General features: G+C 41.2%; 1 protein-coding gene across 4 annotated transcripts in view; it reads right to left on the reverse strand.

Moving 5' to 3' along the window:
- The window catches only part of GUCY1A1 (guanylate cyclase 1 soluble subunit alpha 1), a 53,011-nt gene extending 51,893 nt beyond the window's left edge, over positions 1–1,118 (reverse strand). For 2 of the 4 annotated variants that reach the window (XM_030564610.1, XM_030564606.1), the window contains exons 1-2: positions 976–1,118; positions 517–590 (exon numbers count right to left, since the gene is read on the reverse strand). The gene's annotated coding sequence lies outside the window, so the exon portion shown is untranslated. Of the gene's footprint in view, positions 1–54; positions 120–516; positions 591–975 lie in introns of those variants that run through there. The other 2 variants (XM_030564608.1, XM_030564609.1) reach the window with 2 other exon arrangements.
- Positions 1,119–14,203: the final 13,085 nt, after the last annotated feature.

Consider the following 14,203-nt stretch of genomic DNA (forward strand, 5'->3'; position numbering starts at 1 on the left):
TGAAGAAGGGATCGGGCTGCGAGCGGGGATGCGCTGGAGCCCCTGGACTCTCACCCGGGAGCTCAGCTGGAATCAGCGCTGGAGGCCGCTGGCGCGTTTGCAACATTCCCACGAGCAACTGAGCTCGGATCGGCCCATTCAGGAGGCTGCTGAGTCGGTGGAACCGACCTTGCTCCTTCCTTCCCACGAACCCGGGCGATGCTGCTCACCAAGCGCCAGCGAGCCGGGAGCTGCCTCTCGCCCCGCGGCCCTGACCCGTGTCCCCCGGGCTGCTGCGGCTGCCTCGGCTCCCTCCCGCCCTGACAGGAGCGTGGGAACCAAACGCGCCTGCCGCGCAGAGTGCCCGGGCGGGGGGATCCCTACGGGGAAAGGGAGCCACGATCCGCACGGGGGCAGGCCAGGGGCGGATCGGGGCGAACAGCAGGGGTAAGGGGGGGCGCATCTTGCCCCGAGGGGAGGCGGCTCCTGGACAGAGCGAGCCGGGACCCCTCGCAGCGAGCCGGGGGTGGCACTTACTTGATGTCCTCCCAAACCTCCAGGCCGTAATTCCGGATCACCAGCAGCTCCAGGGCGTGATTGACGAATCCGTACTGCGGACAAGGGGCGAACAGCGGTGGGGAGGGGAAAGGGGTGAAAACCGGTGAGGGACACGGGGGGGAATCAGTCGGGGGGTGTATGAGGGCTGAGCTCCTTCCCAGCGCTGCTCAGCGTCCCCGCTGCTCCTGGTGGGGATGGGGGGGTAACAACCAGACACCCCAGAGCCACCTGTTTCCCGTCCTCACCTGCTGCTGCACGGGAGCAACCCAGCTATGCAGACGGGACGCTCCCTCACCCCCTCCCCAGCACAACAGGGCGCCGCCCCCCCAAACAGCGCTGCTGACCCCCGCCCGCTTCTGGTGCGCTACCGGAGTTTGAGTCTGTCCCCAAAAGAGAGAGACTCGCGCATCTCGCTTGCCCGAAATCGCCTTCGCTCACCATAGCGCGAGCTCTGCGCTGCCTCCTGCTTTGTCCCTATGCCCGCTCAGAGCCTCTGGGGAAGGCACTGCTCCGCTCCCAGAGCTTCTGGCTCCGGCAAACTCATGTTTGAAACGTGTATTTGGCCAGCGGACTGCAGCCGCTCCTCCTGTCCCCTCCCCAGCCACGCACTCCGCGGCAGGTGGGGCCTCCCCCCGGCCCAATCAGGGCTGTGCTAGGCAGGGCTGCCAGGGAGGGGGAGAGGGAACCAGAGACAAAGGGAGAGGGAAGAGAGCTGAGAAATAGGCTGAGAGAGAAAGAAGGTCTGAATTTACCAAAGGTCCTGGTGGACTATATGTCTCTGGTCATTTTTAAATCAGGTTGGGATCTTTTTTCTTACAGAGATGCTCCAGGAATTATTTTGGGGGATGTTCTATGGCCTCTGATGTGCAGAGGTCCTACTAGATGATCACAATGGTCCCTTCTGGCCTTGGCATCTGTGGGCCCAGGCTAGGTTAGTGCTGATCAAAGGCCTTATAATAATCTGAGTCCTAAAATTGGATTTCAACTCAGGACATTCCATCCCCTGAGTCTTATTACTAGTATTTACATTCATTTATTATAGGCAGAGCTGACAGGACCATCTGTCCTTAAGGGTACCCAACACCTTCCATTATAAGTCCCTCTTTTCAGATGCTAACAACATCTAACTTTAACTCTGAAATTTCCCATACCAAGTGAGTTGCTATCATAACATTTCTTCCCAGATCTGGACCTTAGCGTCCAAAATATGGGTGTTAGCATGAAAACCTCCAAGTTTAGGTACCAGCTTGGACCTGGTATCGCTGCCACCAGCTAAGAATTATACAGTGCCTAGCTCACTGTGGTCTCCCCAAAACCTTCCCTGGAGGACCCCAAGACTCAGATTCCTTGAGTCTCACAACAAAGGGGAATAAACCATTTCCCTTCCCCCTCCTCCCCTCCAGGTGTTCCCTCCCTGGGTTCCTGGAGAGATATATAGAAGCAAGCTCCGTGAATCTAAACAGAGGGATTCCATCCTCCCTGTTTCAAGTCCTTGAAACACAAGCACTGAGAGAGCTAACCTCTCTCCCCCCTAACCCAAAGGGTATGCAAAGTCAGGCTTAGTAACTCTAACACAAAGAGATTTTCCCCCTGACTTCTTCCTCCCACCAATTCCCTGGTGAGCTGCAGACTCAATTCCCTGGAGTCCCCACTAAAGAAAAACTCCAACAGGTCTTAAAAAGAAAGGTTTATATAAAAAGAGTGAAAAAGGACATAATATATAGTCTCTGTATCAAGGTGACAATATACAGGGTCAATTGCTGAAAGGGAAAAAATGAATAAACAGCCTTATCCAAAAAGAATACAATTCAAAACACTCCAGCAACTACACACATGTAAATACAAAAGAAAACAACATAAATCTATTGTCTTACTATCCTTGTACTTACAACTTGGAAACAGAAGATTAGAAAGCCAGGAGATAGAAAAATCACTCTCAGAGAGGAGAGGGCACAGACACAAGACAAAGAACAACGAACTCACACCCAAAACTTCCCTGCACCCAGATTTGAAAAGTCTTGTTTCCTGATTGGTCCTCTGGTCAGGTAATTGGTTCCCTGTGTTAACCCTTTACAGGTAAAAGAACATTAACCCTTAGCTATCTGTTTAAGATAGTTGCCTCAGGCTGAACATTTCTGGAAAGTTTCAGCAAAAAATGGTTCACCTATTCCCAAGAATGAAATTAGAAAAAAAATACATTGTGTTGCCCATGTTAAAAAAATAAAGTCTTACAACTGTTTTGTTGAGATGTTCTAGCACCTTCAATGTTTTGGAGCAGGGACTTGGAATTTGATGGGAGGGGTCACCCTGACACTATTTGGTTCCAGGCAGGGTCATCCTGGTGTCAGGGATGTGCCTTTTCCTGTTCCTATGAAAATCCACCTGAATTTGGACAAGTTATAAGTTACAAAAATCTTGGTTCACAGTTCTCACTAAAGACATTCAGGTTTGGCGGCTAAATTCTCCAGACATTCCATCTGCAACCAGCATGCTCCAATCCAGAGTTGCAGGGACTAAACAAAACTTTCCCTGCAATTGCTCCCAGCTGCTTATGGCACCACACACCAGAACTGTGAGCAGAAAGAATGTGTCTCTTCTCAATGCACAGACAAACTTAATTCTTGCATTTCCTACTTTTGAGTGGTTTGCTTTGCAACCTTAACTTTCTTTTAATATATTTAATTATTATTTAGACATCTAGGCGCTCATGGCACTGTATAGAGTAAGAAAAAAGCAGATGCCTGCAACAAGGAGCTTACAATTAAAATTAAGCATTACAATTTTAAGCGAAGAGTGACAATAAATGGAGGGAGATGGAGATATAGGAAGCTACAAAAGTGATGGCAGACCCTGCATTTTTTGGAGAGCACTTTCGGCCCAGCTTTAAAGCCAAAAGATGTGTTGCAAAGTGGAGAGTAATTTAACTTTAAAATACATACAAAAAACATTAACTTTCTTTGCCTTCTGGATATATTATTATTGTTTCATTTGTCTTTGAACTAGGAAACTGCAAGCACTGTGGTAAATAGACTTCCACTGATGTGTCATATTAAAATTATATCAAATTCAAAAGAGGTTTAGGTGCCTCCAGTTGAATTTGCCCCTTTCCGAGTACTGTTAAATCATATTTGCCAGAGCTTAAGGATCAGAAATATATTTCTGAAGAACACATTTATTACCATGGGGATGCACTGCAATGTATTTCCTTTCCATAGTCCTCTCTAAGGCTTTCACCCCTGTTTATATCTTTGAATTATACAAGTCTATATTGTCAGTTTAGTCAGTGGGCCTGATTCACCACTGCGTTACTCCAGTTTTATGCTGGTACTGGAGTAATGCAGTAGTAAATCAGTCCTAGTATAGTTTTCAGGAACAAAGCCTAAACTTGTCATTAAAATATTATTTTTCCAAAGTGAGTTTCCTTCCCATTGGTTAAGGTTATTGAAGAGAATTTTTGTTTAAATGGGAGACAAGTGTATAAACTCCCCATTCTTCATATAATTTATTTACAAGCATGCACATTCTTGGGTCCCATGGTTTATCAGAATTGTAGGGAATTTTTTTTGCAGGAGTTCCTTGTTAAAATATTGTCTATGCATGGTTGTCTAGAATTACTTTATTCCCTCTGAAGGTACCTCTAGATACTCTGTTGAATACTCTTTTTTTTCTTTTTTTTTTTGGTAAAGAAAAAGTCTTATGGCAATATATCTCAATGAATCATGGATGATATTCCAGCAGCTCTAACAGCAACAGCACATATGCAAGACTATTCCTTCTTTTTGCATTGGAGGAAGCACACTGGTTTTACCAGACATTTCCTGCTATTTTACTTCCTGAATAACCACCACCTGCAATTCTGATTGGCCTTCTTCCCCCTCATTTTCAGCCAGCAAGTCGGTGGTTTCTCCCAATCCTAGGGCCTTTTTTGTCACTCTGCTTCTACTGCTGAGCATGTTTGGCTATTTATCAAATTAATCCTGTTTTTTCAGTTGCTATGCCATTCTTCATTTCCTATCCTGAACCAATTGTTAAGAAACCTTTGTCATGTTGTTATGTTTCTAAACTAGGGTGACCAGATGTCCTGATATTATCTAGACCATCCCAATATTGGGGGCTTTATCTTATATATGCAACTATACATCTCCTGCCTCCTCTCCTACCCCTAAAAAGTGTCCTGATTTTTCACACTTGCTATCTGGTTACCCTGTTCTAAACATTGCTGTGTTTCACCCTCTGGTGAACAAAGTGATTCCTATATGTACAGTCAGATAGTAAAGGAACAATTTGGAGGAAAGGTGCTATACACATGCAAGATCATTCATTCATTCCTTTAATACATTTCCTATACTCAGAGGGAAACACACAATTAACATTAAACACTGGAGAGAAAGCTGGCATTTAGGCAGCATGACCCTTCCATAGTTATTTCTACATCTTCCACTTATATTGTAAAATGGATTTGATTTTAGGAAGAATTAATTTATTCCCAGATGCCTCAGTATTGAGACAGATGTATAATGGCACATTACCGTACTAATACACTTCCTATATAAATCCCCAACATCACTTTAATGGAATCCAGTTATGAAATCTGTTGATCTGGGATGAAGAAATTGCACACAATATGACATTTTTATCTTAGTTGGTCAATCTATATGCCAGTCTAGAATAACTGAAAATTAGAGATCTCTGGTAAGATTGCGCACAACAAATTTTGGATGTTTCATTGAATATCTCAGCTCTCTGATCTTCTAATTTAAATAAAACCTCATAATTATACGTAACCAATTTCATTTTCCCTTTGGCGCAGATACTCAGTGCTTGTACCCTGCCTAATACAATGGGGAGGTAATCTTTTTTCACGCCAAATAAATAGTAATAATAAGATCCAACTTCCTATATACACAATCTCTCAATTTCCTACTAATACAACCACTCATGAAAACATTCTTGGACAATGTCAAGAAAATTCTCCTTTGGACACTTTTACAAACATCTGGATCCGCTCTTCATTGTGTGGGAAAATGTTATGAGTGGTTAAATGGACTCTATTCCAAACATCTCTCCACGTCAAAAGAAAATGGAACACAGAACTAAGCCTTTTCCATTCAGAGGACTACAGCATTATTTGGAATGAAATTAGATTGACCTCAGCTTTGCAGTCACTCTGATTTATACAGATAAAAACTCCAGTCCTACCCCTATTGAAATCAATGGCAAATTCCCATTGACAACACTGTGAAGAGGATTGGGTTTCGTATTCTCAGTATCTGCTATTGGACTAGATCTCCAGATCATTTAGGCCTGGGTGCTAATATCCTGGTTCATGCTGAGGTAAAGCCAATGGGACTGCTTGTGGAGTGAAATGCTTCTTAATGTGAGAGAAGGCATGATCATTAACAGAATCTGGCCCTTCATAGAGACTAGTGAATGCTGGAAATGGCTGAGTACAGCAGCTACTCTCATATATACTGCAGGACTGCAAGGAATTGATTAGGCTTTTTGCTTGGAAACTGAGCAGAAAAACCATGCAGAACCCTCAAGCAATGTGTGTAGTTTAGTTTTAATCAATGTTAAGAAGTATTTGTGTGATGTTGCCTTCCATATTCTTTATGAAAATATGCTATGAATGTGAATATGATGTAACTGGAATATGCTTTATGCAAAAGGTCTCTTGTATCATTACAAACTTTATAATTTACTGAGTGTGTTCATCCTATTTGTTTGCATGTATTATTTCCATATCTGAAATTAGGAGAATAAAATATAATCTTGTATTACTGATGTAAATATAATAAGTGGAAGCCATTAAGGGTCCTTCAGAATCAATGAATTGTAAATGGCTCTGTTTACCTGCAAACCTTCCTGTGTACTTGTGGGCCAGCCCAGCAAGAATGGAGGCTGGGGCCTCACAGGACATGTGACCATGTCACATGATACTGGAATCCATCTTAAATCTGGTACTTTTCCATTTAGAATAGGGGATGGGGACCCAGGAGACAAAAGATTCCTGCCTTGTGCCAAAGCTATAGAAGGGAGTGGAACAGGGCAAAGGGGGCTGCCAGTCTTGAGAAAACCCCTAGTTACCACCTGAGATGGCTGCTGGAACTAACAAGGATTGGGCCCAGACTAGGAAGGAGTCTAGTCCGTGAAAGAAGCTTATTGGAACATCTCTGAGGGTGAGATATTACCTGTAATCAGTTTCTTAATATATTAGGCTTAGACTTGCCTGTTTTTGTTTTATTTTGCTTGGTGACTTACTTTGTCTGTTATTACTTGAAACCACTTGAATGCTACTTTTTATACTTAATAAAATCACTTATTTATTAATGAACCCAGAGTAATTGATTAATATCTGGAGGAGCAAACAGCTGTGCATCTCTCTTTATCAGTGTTATATAGGGTGGACAATTTATGAGTTTATCCTGTATAAGTTTTATACAGAGTAAAATGGATTTATTTGGAGTTTGGATCCCATTGGGAGCTGGGTGTCTAGGTGCTGGAGTCAGGTAACCTGCAGAGCTGTTTTCACTTAAAACCTGCAGCTTCGGGGGTGTGGCCTGGACCCTGGGTCTGTGTTGCAGCAAGCTAGTGTGTCTGGCTCAACAAAACAGGGTTCTGGAAGTCCCAAGCTGGCAGGGAAAATGGTCTCAGAGGTAATTTCAGCACGTCAGGTAACAGTCCCAAGGGGGTCTCTGTGACCGAACCCATCACATTTAGTAACAATCATTTGAGCTATAATTAACCTCATTGATTTCACATTTTTAGTCAGAAAAGTTATCAAATACTGAAAACCCAGCTCGGTGTCCACAGTTGTGGAAAAGTTAGTGACTAGTTGTTACTGAAATTCTTTTATATTATTCTTAAGAGAAAAAAATACAAGAGTCTCAAACCTGAAAACCTTTCCTCACATGACTAGCTCTTATATATGCAAGAAGTCTAATTTTCTTCAGTGGGACTCCTCGTGTGAGTGATGGCTACTCTCATAGGTAACCTTTTGCAGCATCAGCCTCACTCACTACTTATTCTTAGATAGATGCTCTCATCTATTTCTGCTTTTCTTTTCTTCATCATAGACCCTATTTTTCTTTCCTTTCTCTCTCCCCCTTTCCACCTCGTTAGTCCCTCTGCCTTTTTCTTTCTCATCTCTCTTTTCATTTGCTTGGATTGACTCATCTCTCTTTTTTTCCCCTCCTTGCTTTTCTTGCAATATTAACGTCAACTGAATCCTTTTCTTTATGCACTACCTCCTAGAACCTGTCTTCCCCGACACACATTACATACAATATAGAAGTGGAGGAGCCAGGATATCACAAACACATGTACCAGCTCTGACTGCTCTGCAACAACAAAGCAACACTTGCAATGTGGCAGTGGGGAATAGCCACTATGATCTGCTATTTGAATCCCTACGCATCAGATCAGAGCCCTACCTGAGCAGTAATTGATAGTGTGTATGTGTAAGGTGGATCCCCAAAGAACCACACGTTTAATTGGCCTAAGACTCACGATGGCTGAGGGAACATCATCTGTAAGTTTTTTGGCTTTTGTGGATTTAATGCATTAAGCTGTGGCTTGCTTTAATGTATGTGGATAGTTATTTGTAATTATTGCATCTATTCTAAAAACATCTAAAGTGGTTTTTAAAACATCATACCACTGCCAGAATACTTCATCTTTTGCCATTTTAAGCAGGAATATTTGTCTTTTCTCTACAATTGCATTTAATCACAAAGAACTCAATTTAGCAGTATGTGTTGTCCTATAATAAGTCTGACATCCCCTTTGTTCTATGGACCTTTCCATTCTACTACCCAAATATGCCTATGATCATATTCTTTATATGAAATTAGTTCAAAGTAATCATTACTATTATACTCTATTTCACCACTGAGGCCTTGTCTACACACTGGCTTTTTTTTCCCCAGGGTTGGGGGGGTGAAATCTCCCAATGTTGCATTATCAAAGGTGCAGCTTCCTTGACCTGATGAGCATTAACTTTGAGAAGAAAGGTCCTGATAAGGCTATTACAGCAATTTTGCATCATTGGCCATGCATCTTTAAAGGTAAGAAAAGCATCTTCAACCTCTAAATATCACAAAGAGGAGATATTCCTATCTGAATAGCACTTAATCACCTGCAGGTAACCCGCAGTAATTTGAGTCACCTCAGTGATTTACTGTTAACAGCAGTCCTTGCTATTACATGCCATTAGGCTTAATTTGGTTTCCTAGGAAGCATCCCAGAGAAGCAGATTTCCAGACTAAACACATCACAAGTAGGTGCAATGTAAGGTTCATGACAGTTTGTGTTACATTTTCTTTTCTATTTCTTTTTTGATTATACACAACACACTGGAAATTGTCAACCAGAAAAAGTTAGAAGCAAGAACACAGTGTAACAAAGGAGCATATGCTATTTTATATTTCCCTCCAATACAGTAAAATATATAAATATGGCCACTAGACACACAGGAGCAGTTTGTAACAGAACCACAGACCCCTTACATCAAATACTAATTAATATTCTTTCCTGGAAATTGCTTTTCAAGACTCCTTTGTTCAGGCTATACAGGGAAGCAGGTGTTGAGGATACAGGGGCCTCAGCACTGGCTATCATATACAGATCTGTTCAATCCATAATGGGTGTTGGAGTTGATCTTCTGGTGAAGTTTTTGGATGGGTAAGGAGGAGTTGGGTGTCACTTAGCAGGCTAATCTTGCTACTGAAGAAAGCCATCTGCTGCACAACCACGTAGGTGGCATTTTCAGCAGTTTGAACAACGCTGAACACTATGAATTTTCAAGTGGGTGGAATTCTATATAGTTACAATTTTAGCTTAATTTGTATTGTTTTGAGGTGGTATCCTTATTTATAAATGCTTTCCTAGCATCAGGAATGCCTTTCATTAACCATTTCACCATTTAGTTCATCCTTCTATATTGGAAAAAATCACTTATAATATTTGTATTATAGTCTATTCTGGTCTCCTTAGATTTGATCTCTTGGTCCACAGGCTTATTAATAGGCTTTTCCAGCACATAACCAAATGTGGAAAAAATGTTTCAGAATCCTGAAGAAATGGTTCCAACAGAATGTTTACCTGCATTTTTAAGAAAAGTGTGTTGTTCAATAAGCACTGAAATTAAGAAATTCTTGTACAGTAAATTGTATGCTGAAATTGGTGACTCATCTCTTTGAACTTGATGCTTGTCCCCAGGCTAGTGACAACATGTAAAATGTAGTTAGGATGGCCTGTCAAATGAGGAGGCAGAGGTCTGTGAGAGACCCCAGGCCAGACTTGCATAACACTCATCCTTCTATGCCTAGTCAAGTCAAGTTTATTAACAGGGACTTAGTCATAGGCTAATGTGCCAAAAATTAAATTTTATTTACAATTTTTTTAAAGTAAAATCTAAAATTTTAGAATATTAGAATACATATAAATACAAATTTAAAAGAACATAAAACCAATTAAATCCTGTATAATCACCATGACACTTGTCTTTTCTTTATTTTAGCAGCTCACCATGCAAATAATGCAATCACTTGGATCACAGATACATTGTCAATTCCTAATGAATATTCTATTTTCTGAGAAGTCATAGAAAAAGGCATCCAAAACAGAAACATGGAACGTCATTTTGACCACAAGTAGCAATACAAATAAAAATATGGTAGGTCTTCCATCTACTCAGAGCCACATGAACAGAGGCATTTAGACGTCTCAATGCCACTATATCGGCCTTCAAAGTGAGCTGACTACATAGATTGAAAATGGAGAACAATAAAGGCCCTCCTGAACCTGTTATTGGACAAGATGTCTAAATAACCAGGGGGAACCAAAGAGACAGATTTGTAATGGAAACAACTGCCATGTCTACCTGCTTATTAATATTGTCTAAACTAAACTTGATTTGGGATTTCACATTTTAAAATTAAATCTAATCATTTCCTATTCTAAGAGGCCTAGAAAATGCAAAGAATTCTGAATATACTCTAACTAACTATGGACATTTACATACAAAAACCCAACTGATCGGTTCCTTTAAACATACCCTTGGGAAATGTTGTGGACACATACTATGAATATGAAGCCAAATTTTGATATTACAGTATTGCACTTGCCTGCCTCAGCTCTAAGAAGCGCAACTAAGATATTACTTGGGAGATCAAGAATCTTCCTAAGAAATTTGTTTTGAGTCACTTCCAATCCTATGGCATCATTCCATCCCCACATTTCTGGACCATATACAATTTGGCATCCCGGGGCCTCAATCAGTGTAAGGGCTGTTGTTGCCTCCATGAGTTGAGGTGAAATGTAACACAGCTTGCCGCGAATCTGAGGTCTTTTCTTTTGTCATCTGAATGTGTTTATCCTACAACTCATTTTGTAGGAATCAGATGCCTGGGTAGGAGAGACAACTAACTTATTCAATATATTGCTCATCAGTCCTCCATTTATGCAAGCCCTGTCTTCAAATAAAAACAATTACTTTGATTTTGGAGTAATGTATCGAAAGGCCCTCCCATTGACAGTATGAACCAAATGCATGTAATAAATGTTTCAGTCCCATTATGTTTGTCATAGAACCATATTGTCTGCAGATAGTAAAACAGACTTTAGGTGGAAAATACTGATCCCCTTTTAATACTAAAACATAATTAATATAAACGTTAAAAAGAAAAGAGGCTAAAAGGCAGCCCAGTTCTTTGTAATTGGGGTGGAATCAATTAGTTCCCCATCCAAGCCTATCCTAATCTTGGTCTCTGTTTGCCTGTGAAGAGCTCTTAAAAGAAAAGGTAACCAGGAGGTATCTATTACAGAGGTCTCCACTTGGCCCCACAGATGCTTTCTATCAGTGGAATCAAATGCCAATATTAGACTAACAAAGGCTGCACCAGAGGGGTAAATTTGTAGATCAAATAAGAAAGAATAAAACAATTATCTGTAGTGGAGAAGCCATTTTGAAAATGGGCTTGTCCATTACAAATAATTTTCTGTTTTCTGCCCAATCCTCTAATCTCCCCAAAAGATATCTAGTATAATTTTTAAGACAACGTCCAACAAGCTAATTGGGTAATAATTCCCTGGACTGAGGATCACAGACTGGGCTCTGCTTTTCTGTGCTCCAGAGGGGAAGTAATCTATGCCAGTCCTTTTGCAGCTGCAGATTACTTCCCCCTCTATGCCTACTTAGCTGCACCAGTGTGACCCAGGGAGCCCATCAATGCCCACTTGCAGAGGGCACACCATAATATAATTCTTATCAGCCCTGACATATTAATTGCCCCAACTCACTATTATCATAATATGTATCCAAAAGGTTCACAGAAGGTATCACATGTAAACTACCATCATGCTGGTCATTAGTAGTATTATGTGGTGTACGTAAGGGTGATATATGAAGTATTATAAATATGTGCTGGAAACATGTTTTTAAAATGTGTTTGGCAGTCAGGGCTTAAGTCGCCCTGCGCTACTCAAAAGGAATGTGGTTCCCCCTGCTTGAATACATCTCTAATGTAAATTGAGTGAGGAGAAACAATGAAATTATATTTATACACAAGGTAGACAAAATCATCAGGCAACCCAACATGGGGGATGGCCATTTAACACTTTCAATGGGGGATGGAAGCTGCAGCTCCAGAAACCCTACCGCCTGAAGCAAGGTCATTGAACTATGGAAGACATAAGAAAGGATAGAGAGTGAGGCATTACTGAGTGGATACAAGAGGCCAGAGCTCTTGTAGAGTTGAGAAAAGTGGAACCTTTCAGCCAAGGGGGTTGAAAGTCTCTGGAAACTGAATATAGCTGAGAAACTTTCTTAGACCAAGACTGTAACTTTCTGAAGTAAAATTTTGCTTGTTTTGTTGGTAACTTTTCCTATCTCTTCCACACTAACTAGAAATCACAATGTTCTTTGTTAATAAACTTGTGTTACTATAAACCGCCTCTGTGCTCTGTATTTCAACAAAGTGTGGGCTTTTCACTAAACTAGCAGGCTGCTGGGTATATTGTCTATTTGAAGGCAGCAAGCTTGATAACTTCTGTGCAGGTCCAGCAAAAGGGGCTAGACAATACAAAGAAGATGGTTTTGAGAAGACTTGGGACTGGAAGGACTGTTGGTGTCACCTTGCAAGGAGCAGCCAGACTGGTGGAAGCCAGGGTGAGGCTAGTATGCTATGAGTAGGCTGCTGGTCAGGACCAGCTGCACATCACAGAAGCACCTATGATTACAGGGCAGGTAGTGATGGAACCACTTACTGGTCAGGACTGGACCCCAAAGCTTCACAACCAGCTGGTGCCCTGTGCCCACTCCCTGCCTACCTGCATAGGGGAGAGAGTAGCAGCCTGATAGTAGCTGCTTTCCCCTCCATCCAGCATAGGCACCAATGATGTGAGTAGCCCTCACAGAGGTGTAAGGCAACTCCTTACATCCCCTTGCTCCCGTGCATGCACAAATGTGCAGCCAGCCCCATGACTGAGCCCATAATGAATTAATCAGAAGCTGTTTAAAACATTCACAGGATAAATATACCTTTTTGCCATTTCCAGTAGTGAGCTGGAAAATTTTTTTCTGGACGAATTTTTCCAATTTTACTGTAATCATTTTTTTCCAGTAGCTGCAATCTTAGAGTAAACTTTTTAAGGTAGACTTGAAATGCTATTGGCCTACCTCATGAAGTCTTCATTTAAATATTATCACAGCTCAGAGTAATGACAAGGTGGCACATAATTATGTGTATAAACCTTCCTAAATTGGTGTCAAGAAGATAATGTACCCTCAGTATCATCCATCTGCATTAGTTTTAACTGCAATCCCATTGCATTTACCACTGTTATGAAACAATATAGGTGTTACCCTTAATGTGATTGTGTCATCTGAGGTAACTGGTGCTGCCAAAATGACCAGTTCCTCCTCTTAATATCTCTGGAATGTTGCTAGAGCACAGTCAATGTTGTCACTCTGATAGATGCTGTGATTGTAATTAATACATGGGAAACTTCTAAAACAGATGACCATAGTGTGTAATTTTATATCTACAGATCATACCAAGTATGATGGACTGTAAAACAGTGGTTGGTTCCATTTTCATACTCAATAACGTTGATTAGTACTCACACTTGAGTGTACTGACTGGAGATCAAGCTGTAATATGTGCAGTGTCCTGAAAAATCTAGAAAGTATATTTACAGGTGTAAAAGAGCAAAATTCTGATCTTGGATCTCAATGGGGAAGTTTAATTCTGCTTTAATTACATGTGCAAAACAAACAGCAGATTTTTACCTTAAATATTTAGAGGCAATTAATGGGTAACGGGTAACTACTACTCAGAAGAACAACAGTATGTATTTTACCACACTACAGCCCGTGAAAGAAAGCAGGCAGCAAGTCCTCAGGACATTTCCGTGGAATAGCCATCATCTCATATTAATGAACTGGGATAAAATAGTTTCTTCAAATCAAAACATACAACAAACTGCTTTTTTAATGTCATCATTCATGAAACCATCCAAAAATATTCAAGAAAAATAATTCAAGGTATCAGATCTGTCATGTGGTTTTGTTCAGCTATTTCCATGAAACTGTCAGCCACTATTGTTAAAAGACTAGCTCATTTAAGATATTATGCTACTTTTTGTCAAACTGTTGAGTAATTTA

This window comes from Gopherus evgoodei, chromosome 5 (assembly GCF_007399415.2).
Source record: "Gopherus evgoodei ecotype Sinaloan lineage chromosome 5, rGopEvg1_v1.p, whole genome shotgun sequence".
Lineage (NCBI taxonomy): Eukaryota > Metazoa > Chordata > Testudines > Testudinidae > Gopherus > Gopherus evgoodei.